The following is a 19,614-nucleotide window of genomic DNA, read 5'->3' on the forward strand; positions in this document are numbered from 1 at the left end:
AGGGATATTGATGACTTTCAGCAACAGAGAGTTTATAAATGGAGATACCAAACATCTAACAGATATAGGCATAATAGAACTCAAATAAGAGAGAACAATAGTGGTACAGACACTGAAACTGATATATCTGATAATGAGAGCAACAAAGATGAATTGGAGCCTATGACAAGAGATACTCCATTGATAACAACACAAATAACTAGTTTACCATCTACATCAAATTCCAATAAAGAGGTATCTTTTTTAGCATTAAGCCAACGGCAGCAACAGATATTAAACACGCCAACAACCAACAAAACCACAAGGGGGAACAAAAGGAAAAACACAGGCCCACAAAGGCAATCAGAGAGGAAGAGAGAAATGAGTCCGTTCACCATGATCAGGACCAACTCATGAGAATCATTAATCTTAGTGAACACATTTTAAATACTGACCATGAAAGTGTTCTCTCCAAGGGGTTAACTTTCTGCCCTACGAATTCTCTAAACAAATTCGAACTAATTAAAGATACTCATTTATTTTCACGCAAACTGTTGTTAAATAAAATGTATTCAAATAAGAATGATCCCACATTATCAAAAGATGATTTAGACTCTTTACAAGACTTAGAAGAGCTGCTAAGTGATTCTGATACAGAAATTCAGAAAAACCTTTGGAAAAAAGGTCTGAGAGCAAAATCTACATATACTCCACCAGTATCTATCTCACCACAAATTAATGTTATTTCCCAGATAGTATGTAACAAGATAGAAACACTACCTATCTATAATGTTAATAATAACCTTACCCATTCTGAGAGACAGGCTTTGAGTGATATAAGAACATGGACTGACGTAGTGATTAAGCCGTCAGACAAGGGCGGAAACATAGTTATATGGCCTAAAAACGATTATGTTGAGGAAGCTATGCGACAATTATCTAACCAAGATTGTTACAAAAAACTTTTGTTTAATCCTCAATCTGAGTATTTGGAACAATACAACAAACTCATTTTAAAAGTGTGGAAAAATGGGACTATTACTAAAACTGAGAAAAACTTCCTGATACAAAAAAACCCAACTCTTGCTACTATATATTTTTTACCCAAGGTCCACAAGGACCTGTCCAAACCCCCAGGCAGACCCATAGTATCAGGAAATAATAATTTAACTGAGGCTGCTAGTAAATATATAGATCAGAGGTTAAGGGAATATCTTACCATGATGCCCTCATATGTCCGTGATACTATGGAGGTTCTGAAAATGTTACAAAATATTCATTTAAATCATGATACCTGGCTTATTACAGCAGATGTTGAGTCTTTATACACCAGTATCAAACACAATGATGGAATACAGGCAGTCAAATATTTCCTATCCACCAATGAATTTGAAAACAAAGAACATAATGAGTTTATTTTAGTTCTCTTAAAATATGTACTGACCCACAATATCTTCACATTTAAAGATAGTTTTTTCCTGCAAACACAAGGCACGGCAATGGGCACTTTGTGTGCCCCTACATATGCCAACCTCTTCCTAGGATTCTGGGAACAAAAAATTGTTTTTTCGGAGGGCATGGAAAGATTCACTAATCATGTGCCACTATGGATAAGGTACATTGATGATGTACTATTCATCTGGGAAGGTACACGTGAATATCTTGACGAATTTCTTTCAGTGCTGAATGTTAACAATTTGAACATCAAGCTAACATATCAAGCAGATTTACATCAAATTGACTTCTTAGATCTTACAATCATTAAAAGTACGGAAGGTACCATTACAACTAAAGTGTTCAGGAAAGAGACATCCACAAATTCTTTGTTACATAAGACAAGTGCACATCCGGGCAGTACTTTAAAAGCCATACCATATGGCGAATTTTTACAATTGAGAAGAAATTGCTCCAATGTCTCAATTTATGAACAAGAAAGCAAACTTTTGACTATTAGGCTTTCACAACGAGGGTACAGCAATAGAGCCATAAAACAGGCTAAATACAAAGCACTGAAAACCTCTAGAGACTCACTATTGTGCCCTAAAGTCAAAGACAATTCCACCATCATTGCAAGACTAATTACCACTATAATCCTCAGATGCAGAGTGTTAGAAAAATATTCAATGAAAACTGGCATATTCTGAAGAGTGATCCTGAGCTTAAGGATTTAATAGGTGGCAATGTGAAAATTGGATACAGGAGACCGAGAAACTTGAAAGATCATTTAGTACAGAGTCATTACCTAAATATTCCTAAGAAAAGTGATACTGATCCAGGGATGTACCCCTGTGGAACCTGCTCAGTGTGTCCCTGTGTGAAGAAAATAAAAGATATTAAAGACAAATATGGTCAAACTCATAAATTGAAACATTGTTTCAATTGCAGATCCTCAGGTGTCATCTATGTCATCTACTGTGAATGTGACAAAGCCTATGTAGGCATGACCACTAGAGAAGCAAGAGTCAGAATACTAGAACATAAAAATAACATCAAAAATGCAGAAAAAGACCAACAAAATGGAAAAAAGATCACTAGTGTTGCAAAACATTTTTTAATAAAACATAAAAGTCAACAGAATAATTTTAAATTTTCTGTTCTTCAGAAAATTTCTTTAGGCATTAGAGGGGGTAGTCTTGAAGACTCATTACTCAAAGCAGAATGTCGTTGGATACATCTTCTTAATACTGTATACCCCAATGGCCTAAATGAATTCAACAACTATAATGTGTACTTATAGAAACATTTTCTATTATTTTTTATTTATTTTTTATGTTTCTATGGATGGTTAGTTCATATATTAACAAACTGTCCCATGAGGAATATCTCAGTATATACAGGCTTCCATTTATATACTAGGTTCATATGTTCATAAGCACTTTTAATACATCTGAGTTACTTTTCAACACTATTTATTATGTATTATCAGCATCACTTTTACATTTCACAAGCAAGTCGATTCCTTAGCTTATTTATTTTCAAATCTTTTTGAATCTTCACATATCAAAAATATTTTTGATTCTTCACCTAATAATTTTTATACTTATTTTTATTCTCCACTTAACAATTTTTGTTAAAAAATATAAAGAACATTTTTTCTTTCTAAAACATATCATAATTTATGCCGTGTGTTATTATCGAGTTTTCACCCACTGTAAATTCACATTAGTGTTCACTGATTTATCACTTTAAATTAGATTATGGCACTTTAATGCCATTTTCACTTACTGTCACTATATTATATTCATTGGAAACTGTGTTTACATCCTCCGCTTTTTTGCGTGCAAGACCATCTATGCTAACATAACAATAATTCAATAAATACCACTATAAACAATAGAATTAATGATACTATAAGCAATTTAACACTGTGATACATTCTGTAATTCTTGTTTCAGTATATTAATTTGCTGACGTACTGCATAATTGACACATTGAGTCCTATTTTTCATTGAAGCCCTATGTCACAGCTAGCTCATGATCCAATTGGATCTAATCAATGCCAGTCATTGTTATGATTGTATGTTAACCAATCAAACTGTTTTGAGTCCTATCGCAATGAACCAATCGCTAAACAGGGGCGGGATTAAGATCGTCTTATACCCCGCTCTGTCCGGCCGGCGCGTACCCCTCTGAAGAAGCGTTATGTGAAACGCGCGTCAGGGGCACCTGCACGAGGTTATGGAACCTCGATTTTAATAGCTGACTCAGCCTTAATATCCAATTGCACCGTAGTGATTACGCTTACAGACAGTGGCAGTTAATGTTAAACAAGGTCTCCGCTATAGAAGAGACCTTTTTCAGTCTAAGATTAGCAGATTTCTTTCCAATCGTGGGTAACCTGTGTTCAGAGTTATATACAGTGATAACTAATGGTTAAACAGGCCTCCGCTATAGAAGAGACCTTTTTTCAGTTCAGCTCAGCATATCTTTCCATTCGTGGGTAACCTGTTGGTATATTTATACTTAGCAAGGTTGAACTATAGCTCCAGTGACAGCTAAATGGTTAAACAGGCCTCCGCTATAGAAGAGACCTTTCTTTAGTTCAGCTCAGCATATCGTTCCATTTGTGGGTAATCTGTTGGTATATTCATACTCAGCAAGGTTGAACTATAAGCTCCAAAGATAGCTAATGTTTAAACAGGCCTCCGCTATAGAAGAGACCTTTTTTAGCTCAGCTCAGCATATCTTTCCATTCGTGGGTAACCTGTTGGTATATTTTTATTCAGCAAGGTTGAACTGAAAATTTAATTTCTATCTCTTTTTTAAAGCAAAGTTAATAATTGGTTGTATAAGTCATACATTAATATTATATTTAATGATGCATATGTGCATTATGCATATAAAGTGCATTTGAATCTCTAATTAATTTAAAGGTATATACCGTACTTTAAAATCACCAATGACTTTGCTGTGACCGGGGTCCTTTAATACCAATTTAATACACTTTGCAACACTGGCAATGATTAAACTTTAGAAACACAGAAAACCACCAGCTTTACTTTTGACTGTTGCATCAAGTGTGGCAATAGATATGTCATTTACCTGATTGAATGCACCCAGTGCAAAAAACAATACGTAGGCAGAACCACCAGGCCTGTGGGAAAGCGAATCAGGGAGCATCTCTCTTATGTCTCCCAGGAAAGGGCTGTTTCTGCTCTATCCAAACATTTCTTGGAGGTACACATGGGGGATGTTGGAACCTTCAGGTGGCGGGCTATCGAGTCAGTATCCAGACCACCAAGGGGAGGTGATTTATTACATATCCTTTCCAGGCAAGAGATTTACTGGATACATAGGCTCGGTAGCCTGGTACCTGAGGGTTTCAACTCAGAATTCGACATTATAAATTATTGGCACAGATAGATCTGGCTAGTACCAAATACTTGAGAATATATCCTTTTAACATAGTCTCTCTGTTATCTACCACTCTATTGGCACTATGGTATCACTATGGCTATATCAATAAACTACCCAAGAAAAACCACTCTAAATAAATTATTCTCCTTATAACTAATGAACTCCCCTTTGTTCTTCCCCTTTTCAAATATAACCTAGCTAGAGTATAAGGTAATATAATTAAATGTTCACTTGACTTTATGATTTTATAGTTCCTGTTCATCTGTTGGTAACAATAGTGTATTTTGTATTTTGTGCTGTATACATTTACACCTTTGTACGGGAGTTTGTATTCAATCAATTTGTCATGTATTATATTTGCCTTAGTTACCACCTAGCCATTTTCCTCCTGGAATCCATTAAATATTAAACCTAACGGGTGGTTTTAATTTTGGATAAGGGAAGGTACGAAAAGGTAACATATAGTGTGAGAATAAATGTAGAGAAAATGATGAGAAAAAATGATTGGAATGTGTATGCCTATTGTTAACATATCTATGTATTCTTCTCTAGCACTCCCACAGTGTATATATATATATATACATGTTTTCAATTGCTTTTGCAAAAATATATATATACTTTGTATCCTTTGTATACATACTCCAATCCCAGCTAGCTATGAGGTACAAGGTGTTTTTAATTTTAACAAATCATGTTAGATTGTTACCACTCCCATTTGGGGAGTGGTCAACAGGTATATAGGGTGCTCTCCCTGAATACCTGTCACTGTCTATGACTACGGCCACACTGGGCCGAAACCGGTCAGACCTTTCCACTTGTCTCTCTTGCTGAGAGTTATCTACATGTTTTATCCTGAATCATTTCAATAAAATTTGCCTTTTATATATGGATCTGGAACCAAGTTGATTTTTTCTACCTACACTGGGACGTTTAATGGATACTGTTTTGTTTTGCATTTTCTGTGGAGCACAGGGGCTCCACTTCCGCTCTTACGTCCTCACCGGCACGGATCACAGCTGACTTGGATGATTTCAGCTGACTAAGAAAGGCGTGTTGCATTGAGAGAGGCTGAGTAGTGTTAACAGCGTGTGAGCATTAAACTGCTGAGGTTTGCTGAGGACTGAGCTACAGCTGGGAACTAGATCACAACTGGGTACCTTACCGTGAGTATGCCACTTTGGGCTTGTCTGTGATATATGGAACTGAAGTGTGTTGAAAGTAAGCCTGATTAACGCTACTGATGTACTCGAGCTGACAGGCTGCGATTATTACTCTTACAATTATATGTTTACAGGATTATCTGTCATACCACTTTCTCCTACAAGTATATTAGCGGGCCCTTCTGTGGGCATACTTTCTGTTTGTGCAGAAGCCCCCTTCTTATGGAAATATTGGCTGGCATTCAAAGTAACCGCTAAAAGGCTGTACGTTTACAAAGCCCTATCAGAACTAAAAAGAAGGTCACATGACATGTTTGCCCTGATTGAGATTTTTTGAATACGCTGCACCGCAACCTGGTTTGCCTGCCTCTTGAGAATTATCCGGTATATATGTAAATCCTAGCACTCTACACCTAACACTACATGTCGCGAGGGTGACAGCCTCTCCTTGCACACAATACTATCCTGAACTTTGTTATGAGCAATACGGTTGCTCTTTTTACTTGAAGTACTTATTAGATACACTCTACTACCACTACTTATAACATACTCACTTACCTACAGGAGTTGATTACTTATATATACACAAATACTCTAATACCTCCTGTTAAGAAGTGATGTATATTTTATAAGGTGCAATTCAGATCAAATTACATAGTCTGAGTTCCAGTAAGTTTTAAACCGTATGTGTGTGTGAGTGTGCGTGAGTACTAGTCCAGCCGGACTACTACTTTAATATTTTTTCAAATAAAGTTATTTTGTGTGAATGTAGTTGTCAATTGTATTTCAAAGAATTGAATTTCGATTACACTTATTTTTTGTTTACTCTGATAGTGGGTTTTAGTATTTAACTAAGTCCAGTAACCAACAGTCTTTTTTCTTTGCGCTGCAAAATCTCTCTTTTTTGCATCTCACTGTACATTTTGACCTATCAAACTCTTGTGGGAATGATTAAAGAAAAGAAGGAGGGATTTATCTTGCATAAGAACCCACACTAACTAGACAAAGAGACAGACTCAAAGAAGCATAACTTTTGAAGAGAGAAACACACAGGTTTTGTGCCAAGTATATTCTCTGCTATTTTGGGACACTTTCTTTAGAATAGACAGATAACAATTTTGAGGCCTGTATCCTTGCAATAGTGGACTAAATTCTTTTTAGATGACCCACAAGAAATTCTGGAAGCTGAACACTCATTTGTTTATTTGGTGATGTATATGGTTGATCTATATTTTATATTTAATAGATTTTTTTTATTTCTTTTTAACATACATTTTTATTCAGTTTCAAAAGTAGAAATAACAATTGAGGACATGCAGGACCTCTGCTCCATTAAACACAAACAAATGAAACGGACTCGCAGGTCCGGTTAAAGTTATTGTCAATACATTGATAAAATACAATACTTTTGGGGAAGGGGATTGGGAGTTTGGAGTGAAAGTAGTTCACCTAAATGGAACCCTAATGTGCGCTCGTAGTGTGTGGGGGGGGGGGGGAGTAGCTAGTGCACGTAAATTAAGTTTTAATACTCCAAAAGGCAGTATAAGGGACATGTGATATAATTAACTATAGGCTCTTGGAACAACAACTTTTGTACAACATCTAAACATAGCAACATGAAAGAGGAGATAGCGTAGATTGGGAGGTCACAAAGGGAATTTAAGATTATACCTAGCACGCACTGTACTTAACACTCTCTGTACCTAGGACACTAGTACCCAGCACACACAGTACCTAGCACACACAGTACCCAACACACGCAGATAATACCTAGTATACTTATTACCCGGCACACGCAGTACATTGCCCACATCATATCTAACACACACCATACCTAGCACACACACTGTACCTAGCACACACACCTTACCTAGCAAATGCAGTACCCAGCTCATGCAGTACCTAGCATATATAATGCCTAGCACACGCAATACCTGGCACACGCAGTACCTAGCACATATAGTACCTAGCATACATATTGCCTAGCACACACAGTACCTAGCACACATGGTATCTGGCATAGTACCTAGCACACACAGCACCCAGCCTAATCAGTACTGAGCACACACAGCACCCAGCCCAATCAGTACCTAGCACGCATAGAACCTAACACACACAGTACTAGCATACATAGTACCTAGCACACACAGTGCCTATCACATATAGTGTCCAGCGCACACAGTACCTAACACATATAGTACACAAATAGCACCTAACACACACAGTACCTAGCACACACAATACCTAGCACACATAGTACCTAGCACACATAGTACCCAGCACACATAGTACCAAGCACACATAGTACCAAGCACACATAGTACCAAGCACATATAATACCAAGCACACATAGTACCTAGCACACATAGTACCTAGCACACATAGTACCCAGCACACATAGTACCAAGCACACATAGTACCTAGCACACATATTACCTAGCACACATAGTACCTAGCACATATAGTACCTAGCACACATAGTACCTAGCACACATAGTACCTAGCACATATAGTACCTAGCACACATAGTACCTAGCACACATAGTACCTAGCACACATAGTACCTAGCACACATAGTACCTGACTCATGCGGTACCTGGCACACGCAGTACCTGGCACCCACAGTACCTGGCTCACACAGTACCTGGCTCACACAGTACCTGGTATATACAGTACCTAACACACACAATACCTAGCACCCACAGTACCTAGCACATACAGTACCTAACACCTACATTACCTAGCACATATAGTACCTAGCACACACAGTACCTGGCACACACAGTCCCTAGCATGTATAGTGCCTAGCCCACACTTCACCTAGCACATACAGAACCTAGCACAAGCCGTTCCCAGCACATACAGTACCTAGCACATTCAGAACCTAGAGTTCCTATGTTCTTATTGTGAAAAATAATGTAAAAGGGAGTAGTAGCTTAATAGGTGAAGTGTATAGCAGACCCAGGGGAGGGACTATGATGGTATATATGGTTGCTCTTGGACCTCTGATGAAATAATCATACATATCAATTGTATCTAGAATGCTTTGAATGAAGGAGGAGCTCCTATATATAAGGTTTAGTCGGTTACCGAGCTAAGGAATAAAATAAATACTGAAGGTAGGTTAATGTGCCCCCCTGTATTCTAGCATTGAGATATGCAATAAATGTATAGAATGCTTGTCAGGCAAGTATTCTCTCGTTACTATGGTTTCTGACATATATCTTAACTTTAAGGGGCTAATAAACTGAGAAGGATGAGCTTAAATCTACAGTATGTCTATACCCCTAAGTATTCATTTATAAAAGACGTTCTCAAACAAAGTACAGATGTTAATAAGGGTTATTAAACTGCTATGAGTGGATTCTTAGTAGTTAAGAGACCTGAAAACCAACAGAGCCTTTGATGATATTAAACACTAACAATAGTTAGGCATAAGAACTGTTAAATTGCTGTATTGTCATTGAGACGAGTACATGCAAATGGTATATACAAGGCTCTCCCATATGGTGAGAGGGTGTCGTAATATATATATATATATATATATATATATATATAACAAGAGTGAGTTTAATGCACAATACTAAGACTTCCCATATGTCCTCACCCAGTCCAGCCTCAAACACAAAAGTCCTCATAATCGACTGGGGTATGGAGGCTACGAAAGTAGCTTTGGACCCTGTCGCTATGATCAGGAGCAGTTTAAAAATCAAGTCTGAAAACTCAGCCTACTCCGATTTTCCAAAACTGCTGGATCCTCTCACAAGCGTCCCATGTGTAATCTCTTAATCTGTAAGGTACGCTCCCTTGTTGAGGTCTAAGCCACCTTTACACCTCCAGTAAGAGGAGAAAATGCGGTGGTGGTCCCATGCCGAAATATCCCTTTGCTATGTGTGGCAATGGTCTCCCCCGACTCCCCCAAAGAGGCCGGCCGCAACCTCTCACAGAGCAGCCGAGGGCAATGTAACTCCGCATATGTCTGGTAAATCCAGCTCAGGTCGCCAAGTGTCTCACTCTGTATTATTTCGGAGGGATTTTCCCGCGGGCTAGAGAGCATCATTGTAGACTCTTGATCAGTAAACTGTAAAGTGACGGGAGAAAGTGATGCAGCCTTAATGCTTGTCTCCGTAGTTGTTAGTGGGGCTGTTGGCCCAATTATTTCCCAGCATAATCCTAACAAATCATCAAACCCGGATGCTGCTATTCTGATAAGGACCAAATAGACCAGACAGGCCTCAGTTAGGGTCCTTATATATCGATGAGGCGAGTGTTTGTTGCCCTGAGTCCATATTTCTTTTTGGTATTTGCCTGAGAGGAATAGGCAATCCAGATCTATAAATTGTTGTTCGGGAGGTGGCCACTGCGCCAGAGGAAGTTGGCGGCTGTTCGCGCTCGCAGCGCTATTAGATTTGAGCGGCAGGATTTTCCTTTCTCCTTTAAATCCCTGCCAGAGGAATCAGTCTCCCTCATTTAGCAATCCAGGCAACTGATGTGTTCTTCCATGGTCGCCCTCAAGTGCCGTCTGTCCGAGTATGTTCTCCACAGCTGCGATCTGACCACAGTTTCCTTTTCCAGCTATCGGGACCTTACAGAGTTTGCTCAGTGAGTCAGAGAAGTATTTAGAGCTCTTGTTTAACTCTAATTAGGTAAAATACCACAATTTAGCTTATCAAATAACGCTTTTTACAGCGGAGCTCTGAGATGTTGTGTCCGGCTACTGCCTTGGCTAGCTCCGACCCTATTTAATAGATTTTAACAAAGATATTCTAAAGCTATAGTTAGATTGCAGCTGGTAATTTAAAGAGCATATTTGGTATTTTAAGTTTATATCCATAGTCCTGTGTAAGTTAGAACCAGTCAAAATTAGTGCTAAGTAATTTATTTGCTAGACAGGATTTGGCAATCCAGATTTATAAATCGGTTTTATCATTGTGAACTCTCTTAGAACTGTATATAAATTGGTTATTGTGGTTAAATCTCTGGTAGTTATTAATTAAGCATTGTTAAGATAATACAGGGAGTGCAGAATTATTAGGCAAGTTGTATTTTTGAGGATTAATTTTATTATTGAACAACAACCATGTTCTCAATGAACCCAAAAAACTCATTAATATCAAAGCTGAATAGTTTTGGAAGTAGTTTCTAGTTTGTTTTTAGTTATAGCTATTTTAGGGGGATATCTGTGTGTGCAGGTGACTATTACTGTGCATAATTATTAGGCAACTTAACAAAAAACAAATATATACCCATTTCAATTATTTATTTTTACCAGTGAAACCAATATAACATCTCAACATTCACAAATATACATTTCTGACATTCAAAAACAAAACAAAAACAAATCAGTGACCAATATAGCCACCTTTCTTTGCAAGGACACTCAAAAGCCTGCCATCCATGGATTCTGTCAGTGTTTTGATCTGTTCACCATCAACATTGCGTGCAGCAGCAACCACAGCCTCCCAGACACTGTTCAGAGAGGTGTACTGTTTTCCCTCCATGTAAATCTCACATTTGATGATGGACCACAGGTTCTCAATGGGGTTCAGATCAGGTGAACAAGAAGGCCATGTCATTAGATTTTCTTCTTTTATACCCTTTCTTGCCAGCCACGCTGTGGAGTACTTGGACGCGTGTGATGGAGCATTGGCCTGCATGAAAATCATGTTTTTCTTGAAGAATGCAGACTTCTTCCTGTACCACTGCTTGAAGAAGGTGTCTTCCAGAAACTGGCAGTAGGACTGGGAGTTGAGCTTGACTCCATCCTCAACCCGAAAAGGCCCCACAAGCTCATCTTTGATGATACCAGCCCAAACCAGTACTCCACCTCCACCTTGCTGGCGTCTGAGTCAGACTGGAGCTCTCTGCCCTTTACCAATCCAGCCACGGGCCCATCCATCTGGCCCATCAAGACTCACTCTCATTTCATCAGTCCATAAAACCTTAGAAAAATCAGTCTTGAGATATTTCTTGGCCCAGTCTTGACGTTTCAGCTTGTGTGTCTTGTTCAGTGGTGGTCGTCTTTCAGCCTTTCTTACCTTGGCCATGTCTCTGAGTATTGCACACCTTGTGCTTTTGGGCACTCCAGTGATGTTGCAGCTCTGAAATATGGCCAAACTGGTGGCAAGTGGCATCTTGGCAGCTGCACGCTTGACTTTTCTCAGTTCATGGGCAGTTATTTTGCGCCTTGGTTTTTCCACACGCTTCTTGCGACCCTGTTGACTATTTTGAATGAAACGCTTGATTATTCGATGATCACGCTTCAGAAGCTTTGCAATTTTAAGAGTGCTGCATCCCTCTGCAAGATATCTCACTATTTTTGACTTTTCTGAGCCTGTCAAGTCCTTCTTTTGACCCATTTTGCCAAAAGAAAGGAAGTTGCCTAATAATTATGCACACCTGATATAGGGTGTTGATGTCATTAGACCACACCCCTTCTCATTACAGAGATGCACATCGCCTAATATGCTTAATTGGTAGTAGGCTTTCGAGCCTATACAGCTTGGAGTAAGACAACATGCATAAAGAGGATGATGTGGTCAAAATACTCATTTGCCTAATAATTCTGCACTCCCTGTAATCCATATTCTGATGTTAGAGTGAACTAAGCTGGATAATTATAGACTGTTCTGGTATCCTCATTTGGGGTATTTTAATGCGATTCATTGTGAGTAAGGTTAAAAATTGTAAAGATATATTGTTATGATCTGTGGTATAGAATATTGTAACGGAATAAGCGTGAATAATTGATTCATAATCTAGTTTCTACATAAATATAATTCAATGTGTACAGTATATAAAGCTAACTAATCGAAGAATTTAGGAATAAATATTCATATCAATTGTTTTGAATATACATTTAATTGGAGGTTATTTTAAAGATAATAATAATAAATAAATAATAAATTTATAACCTGGTATATACCGATAATATCTTATGGTAAGTCTTTCTAGTAACAGACTCAGAAAAACCACGCTTAGACAGAATTAAGCGTTCAGTCTCCAAGCAGTCAGCTACAGAGAAACTAGATTTGGATGAAGGAAGGGACCCTAAATTAGGAGGTCCTTCCTCAGAGGTAGTCTCCAAGGTGGGAGAGATGACATCTCCACTAGGTTTGCAAACCAGATCCTGTGAGGCCACGCAGGGGCTATTAGAATTACTGACGCCCTCTCCTGTTTGATATGAGCAATGACTCATGCTAGGAGAGCAAACAGAGGAAACAGGTATGCCAACCTGAAAACCCAAGGAACCGTCAGAGCATCTATCAGAACAGCCTGTGGATCTCTTGACCTTGAACCGTACCTTGGAAGCTTTGCATTCTGATGGGCCGCCATCAGATCTAACTCCGGCATCCCCCATTTGAGGACTAAGCTGGAAAACACCTCCGGATGGAGTTCCCACTCACCAGGATAAATAGTCTGTCTGCTCAGAAAATCCGTTTCCCAGTTGTCTACTCATGGAATGTGGATGGCAGATAGACAGTAATTGTAGGTCTCTGCCCACTGAAGGATCCGAGTAACCTCCTTCATGGCTAATAAACTCTGAATGGTGATCGATGTAAGCCACAGAGGTTATGTTGTCTGACTGGATCCTGATAAACTGGGCTGAGGACAATTGAGAGCAATGTAAATCACCCTCAACTCCAATATGTTGATGGGAAGAGCAGACTCCTCCTGAGTCCAAAGCCCCTGAGCTTTTAATGAGTTCCAGACTGCTCCCCAGCCCAGCAGGCTGGCATCCATGGTCACAATCACCCAGGAAGGTCTCCGAAAGCCCTGAGACAGATGTTCCTGAGAAATCCACCATGGGAGAGAATCCCTTAATGACTGATCTAACTCTATTCTCTGAGATAGATCTGCATGGTCGCCATTCCATTGTCTGAGCATGCACAATTGGAGAGCTCTCAAATGGAATCAAGCAAAAGGAATGATGTCCATGGAATCCACCATAAGACTGATTACCTCCATACATTGAGCCACTGAAGGATGAAAAATCTTCATCAATAGATAAAAATCTTCATCAATAGATAATCTATTATGGTCCCTAAGAACACTACTCTTGTAGCAGGTGAAAGGGAGCTTTTTTCCAGATTCACATTCCATCCGTGGGAATGAAGAAAAGACAATATCTCTGTTTGAGATTTCGCTAGTTTAAAAGATGGTGCCTGGACTAATATGTCGTCTAGGTAGGGTGCCACAGCAATTCCACGAGAACGGATCACTGCCAAAAGAGCCCCCAGAACCTTTGAAAAAGGTCTATGGTTGTCATGAACTGACCCTCTTGTACTAAAGGAAGAATGGAGCATATAGTCTCCATCTTGAAGGATGGAACTTTAAGAAACTTGTTTAGACACTTCAAGTCTTGAATGGGACAGAAAGTTCCCTCTTTTTTGAGAACCACACATAGGTTGGTGTAGAACCCGAGACCCTGTTCCTGCACTGGAACTGGAACTATCACTCCCAAGGAAGGAAAGATGTTGTATACATTTGAAGAATGCCTCTCTCTTTATCTGGTCTGAAGATGATCTTGAGAGAAGGAATCTGCCTCTGGGAGGAAAAGTCTTGAATTCCAATTTGTAACCCTGGGATACTATGTCCACAGTCCAGGGATCTGGGACATCTCGTATACAGGCTTGAGAGAACTGAGAAAGTCTGCCCCCACCTGATTCAATCCCGGATTGGGGGCAAACCCTTCATGCTGATTTGGAATCAGCTGCAGATTTCTTTGATTGTTTCCCCTTCTTCCAAGACTGATTGGGTTTCCAAGAAGACTTGGATTGTTCCTGCTTGGAAGAAGAAGCGGAAGACTTTCCTCTGAAGTTATGAAAGGAACGAAAATTACTCTGACGTCCTTTAGGCCTATTCTTCTTATCTTATAAAGCCTAATAAAAATATTTTACCCTTTCTTTTTAAAATAGTTTAAATGTTAGTCTCATACATGCTACAGTGCCTGCTTCCTGTCCCAGTGTAACCCATACAAAAGGATTATCTATGTCCCAATAAAAAAGCAGTGTCTTTTAATTTGTTAAGTGCATAGTCTCCACAACTGGAAGAAAAAGCACTTACCTGCTCCGCTGTCCGGCATGTAGAGACCTTTGAAAAAGAAAGAACAGAGTAGCTAACTCTGGCTTTCTAAACTAGGACAGTAATTGTTAGGAAAACTCAGTAAGTACCTCTTTACAAGTTCCTAACTGCTTTAAAGCCGCCACTACCCGACTGCAAGGAATGATGTGGAATACGGCTATATCTCAAAACTTGCTTGTAGATGAAATCAAATTTTTTTCTTCAGACACCTAGGGGGTAGTTATCAAGCCGTCAACCTCAAATACACTGGAATTCCGCAGCGTATTTGTGGTGAGGCTGATTCGCCTTAGTTATCAAAGGCTAGAGACCAGCAAAAGTAGAATTTTGTGACGTAAGCTTCGATCCGCCGGACTCAGTCCGACACAGATCGATTCTTACGTCACTCCAGATGTTCCGAACGCAAGTTCGGCACAATCTGACAACTTTTGCTAGTTATCAAAAAACTAGCAGGTACGCTCAGCACTTTTCCGGCCCAGCGTACCTGGTTTTCAAACCGCCGCCCTGGAGGTGGCGGATCCCATAGGAATCAATGGGAGTCTGAGCATAGCGAAAGTTCATGTTCGCTGCTGCCAGACATCCCATTGATTCCTATGGGAGCTGTCTGCACCTAACACCCTAACATGTACCCCGAGTCTAAACACCCCTAATCTGTCTACCCCTACACCGCCGCAACTAAATACATTTATTACCCCCTAAACCGCCGCTCCCGGAGCCCACCGCCACTATAATAAACATGTTATCCCCTAAACTGCTGCTCCCTGACCCGCCGCAACTATAATATATGTATTAACCCCTAAACCGCCGCTCCCAGACCCCGCCGCCACCTACATGATACCTATTAACCCCTATCCTGCCCCCCTATACCGTCGCCACCTATAATAAAGTTATTAACCCCTATCCTGCCGATCCCGGACCTCGCCGCAACTAAATAAATAGTTTAACCCCTAAACCGCCGCTCCCGGACCCCGCCGCAACCTATATTAAACTTATTAACCCCTAATCTGCCCCCCTACACCTATAATACATTTATTAACCCCTATCCTGCCCCCCCTACACCGCCGCCACTGTAATAAAATTATTAACCCCTAAACCTAAGTCTAACCCTAACCCTAACACCCCCCTAACTTAAATATTAATTAAATAAATCTAAATAATATTTCTCTTATTAAATACATGAATCCTATTTAAAACTAAATACTTACCTTTAAAATAAACCCTAATATAGCTACAATATAAATAATAATTATATTGTAGCTATTTTAGGATTTATTTTTATTTTACAGGCAAATTTCAATTTATTTTAACTAGGTACAATAGCTATTAAATAGTTATTAACTATTTAATAGCTTACCTAGCTAAAATAAAGAGAAATTTACCTATAAAATAAATCCTAACCTAAGTTATAATTAAACCTAACACTACACTGTCATTAAGTTAATTAAATAAATTAACTACAAATAACTACAATTAAATACAATTACATAAACTAACTAAAGTACAAAAAATAAAAAAAGCTAAGTTACAAAAAATAAAAAAAATAAGTTACAAACATTTAAAAAATATTACAACAATTTTAAGCTAATTACACCTAATCTAAGCCCCCTAATAAAATAACAAAGCCCCCCAAAATAAAAAAAATGCCCTACCCTATTCTAAATTAAAAAAGTTCAAAGCTCTTTTACATTACCAGCCCTTAAAAGGGCCTTTTGCGGGGCATGCCCCAAAGAAAACAGCTCTTTTGCCTGTAAAAGAAAAATACAACCCCTCCCAACATTAAAACCCACCACCCACATACCCCTAATCTAACCCAAACCCCCCTTAAATAAACCTAACACTACCCCCCTGAAGATCATCCTACCTTGAGTCGTCTTAAGCCAGCCGACCTACGGATGGAACCGAAGAAGAGATCCGGAGCGGCAGAAGTGATCCTCCAAGGGGCGCTGAAGAAGTCTTCCATACGATGAAGTCATCATCCAGGCGGCGCTGAAGAAGTCTTCCATCCGGGCAATGTCATCTTCCAAGCGGCGCTGAAGTAGTCTTCCATCCGGGCGATGTCATCTTCAAAGCGGGGTCTTCAATCTTCTTTCTTCAGACTCCATCTTCATCCCGTCGACGCGGAACATCCTTCTTCCCCGACGGACTAACGACGAATGAAGGCTCCTTTAAGGGACGTCATCCAAGATGGCGTCCCTTCAATTCCGATTGGCTGATAGGGATTCTATCAGCCAATCGGAATTAAGGTAGGAAAAATCTGATTGGCTGATTGAATCAGCCAATCAGATTGAAGTTCAATCCAATTGGCTGATCCAATCAGCCAATCAGATTGAGCTCGCATTCTATTGGCTGTTCCGATCAGCCAATAGAATGCAAGCTCAATCTGATTGGCTGATTGGATCAGCCAATCAGATTGAACTTGAATCTGATTGGCTTATTCAATCAGCTAATCTGATTTTTCCTACCTTAATTCCGATTGGCTGATAAAATCCTATCAGCCAATCGGAATCCGAGGGACACCATCTTGGATGACGTCCCTTAAAGGAACCTTCATTCGGACTTAGAACGTCGTTAGAAGAGGATGGATCCGCGTCGGCTGCTTCACGATGGTCCCGCTCCGCGCCGGATGGAAGAAGATAGAAGATGCCGCTTGGATGAAGATGTTTGCCAGTCTGGATCTCCTCTTCTTGCCGGATAGAATGAAGACTTCGGACCCTCTTCTGGACCTCTTCTTGCCGGATAGGATGAAGACTTCGGACCCTCTTCTGGACGGATCGTGATACCCGGCATGGTGAAGATAAGGTAGGAAGATCTTCAGGGGCTTAGTGTTAGGTTTTATTAAGGGGTGTTTGGGTTAGATTAGGGGTATGTGGGTGGTGGGTTGTAATGTTGGGGGGGGGGTATTGTATGTTTATTTAAATGCAAAAGAGCTGTTTTCTTTGGGGCATGCCTCGCAAAAAGGCACTTTTAAGGGCTGGTAAGGTAAAAGAGTTTTACAATTTTTATTTTATAATAGGGTAGGGCATTTTTTTATTTTGAGGGCTTTTTTTATTTTTTTAGGGGGCTTAGAGTAGGTGTAATTAGTTTAAAATTCTTGTAATCTTTTTTTATTTTTTGAAATTTAGTGTTTGTTTGTTTTTGTAATTTAGTGTTTGTTTGTTTTTGGAATTTAGTTTAGTTGATTTAATTGTAGATAATTGTAGATAGTTTATTTAATTAATTTATTGATAGTGTAGAGTTAGGTTTAATTGTAACTTAGGTTAGAATTTATTTTACAGGTAATTTTGTAATTATTTTAACTAGGTAACTATAAAATAGTTATTAACTATTTAATAGCTATTGTACCTGGTTAAAATAAATACAAAGTTGCCTGTAAAATAAATATAAATCCTAAAATAGCTACAATTTATTTAACAGGTAAGTATTTAGCTTTAAATAGGAATAATTTATTTAATAAGAATTATTTTATTTTGTTAGAATAAAATTATATTTAACTTAGGGGGGTGTTAGGGTTAGGGTAAGACTTAGCTTTAGGGGTTAATACATTTATTATAGTAGCGGTGAGGTCCGGTCAACAGATTAGGGGTTAATAATTGTAGGTAGGTGGCGGCAACGTTGGGGGCGGCAGATTAGGGGTTAATAAATATAATATAGGGGTCTGCGGTGTTAGGGGCAGCAGATTAGGGGTACATAGGGATAACGTATGTTGCGGCGGTGTACGGAGCGGCAGATTAGGGGTTAAAAATAATATGCAGGTGTCAGCCATAGCGGAGTCGGCAGATTAGGGTTTAATAAGTGTAAGGTTAGGGATGTTTAGACTCGGGGTACATGTTAGGGTGTTAGGTGCAGACTTAGGAAGTGTTTCCCCACAGGAAACAATGGGGCTGCGTTAAGAGCTGAACGCTGCTTTTTTGCAGATGTTAGGGTTTTTTTCAGCTCAAACTGCCCCATTGTTTTATATGGGGAAAACGTGCACGAGCATGTTTTTGAAGCTGGCCGCGTCCGTAAGCACCGCTGGTATTTAGAGTTGAAGTGGCGGTAAATTATGCTCTACGCTCCCTTTTTGGAGCCTAACACAGCCCTTCAGAGAACTCTAAATACCAGCGTTGTTTAAAAGGTGCGGGGGGAAAAAAGCACGCATAGCTAACGCACCCCTTTGGCCGCAGAACTCTAAATCTAGCCGTTAATGATTACAAATATTACCTGTTATGAGTTGGCTGAGGTGGTGGTACTCAGTACCGGTGAGGACCCCCACACAAAAAGCCCTGTATATATATATATATATATATATATATATATATATATATATACATACATAGGTATAGATATATACTGTACCACAATACCATCAGATATATGTAGAAATATTTATTTTAAATTGAACATATTCTTGTATGGGAAGAACTTTGGATCGTTAAATATTCTTATTTTCATGTCGGGTTAGCGCAAATGAGAATATGCTATTGTGTTTGTGCAAGAGTGGGGTGTTAGGGTTTTTTCCACATTTTTTCTCCATTGACTTCTATGGGGCAATACGTGA

Source organism: Bombina bombina, chromosome 8 (genome assembly GCF_027579735.1).
Source record: "Bombina bombina isolate aBomBom1 chromosome 8, aBomBom1.pri, whole genome shotgun sequence".
Classification (NCBI taxonomy): domain Eukaryota; kingdom Metazoa; phylum Chordata; class Amphibia; order Anura; family Bombinatoridae; genus Bombina; species Bombina bombina.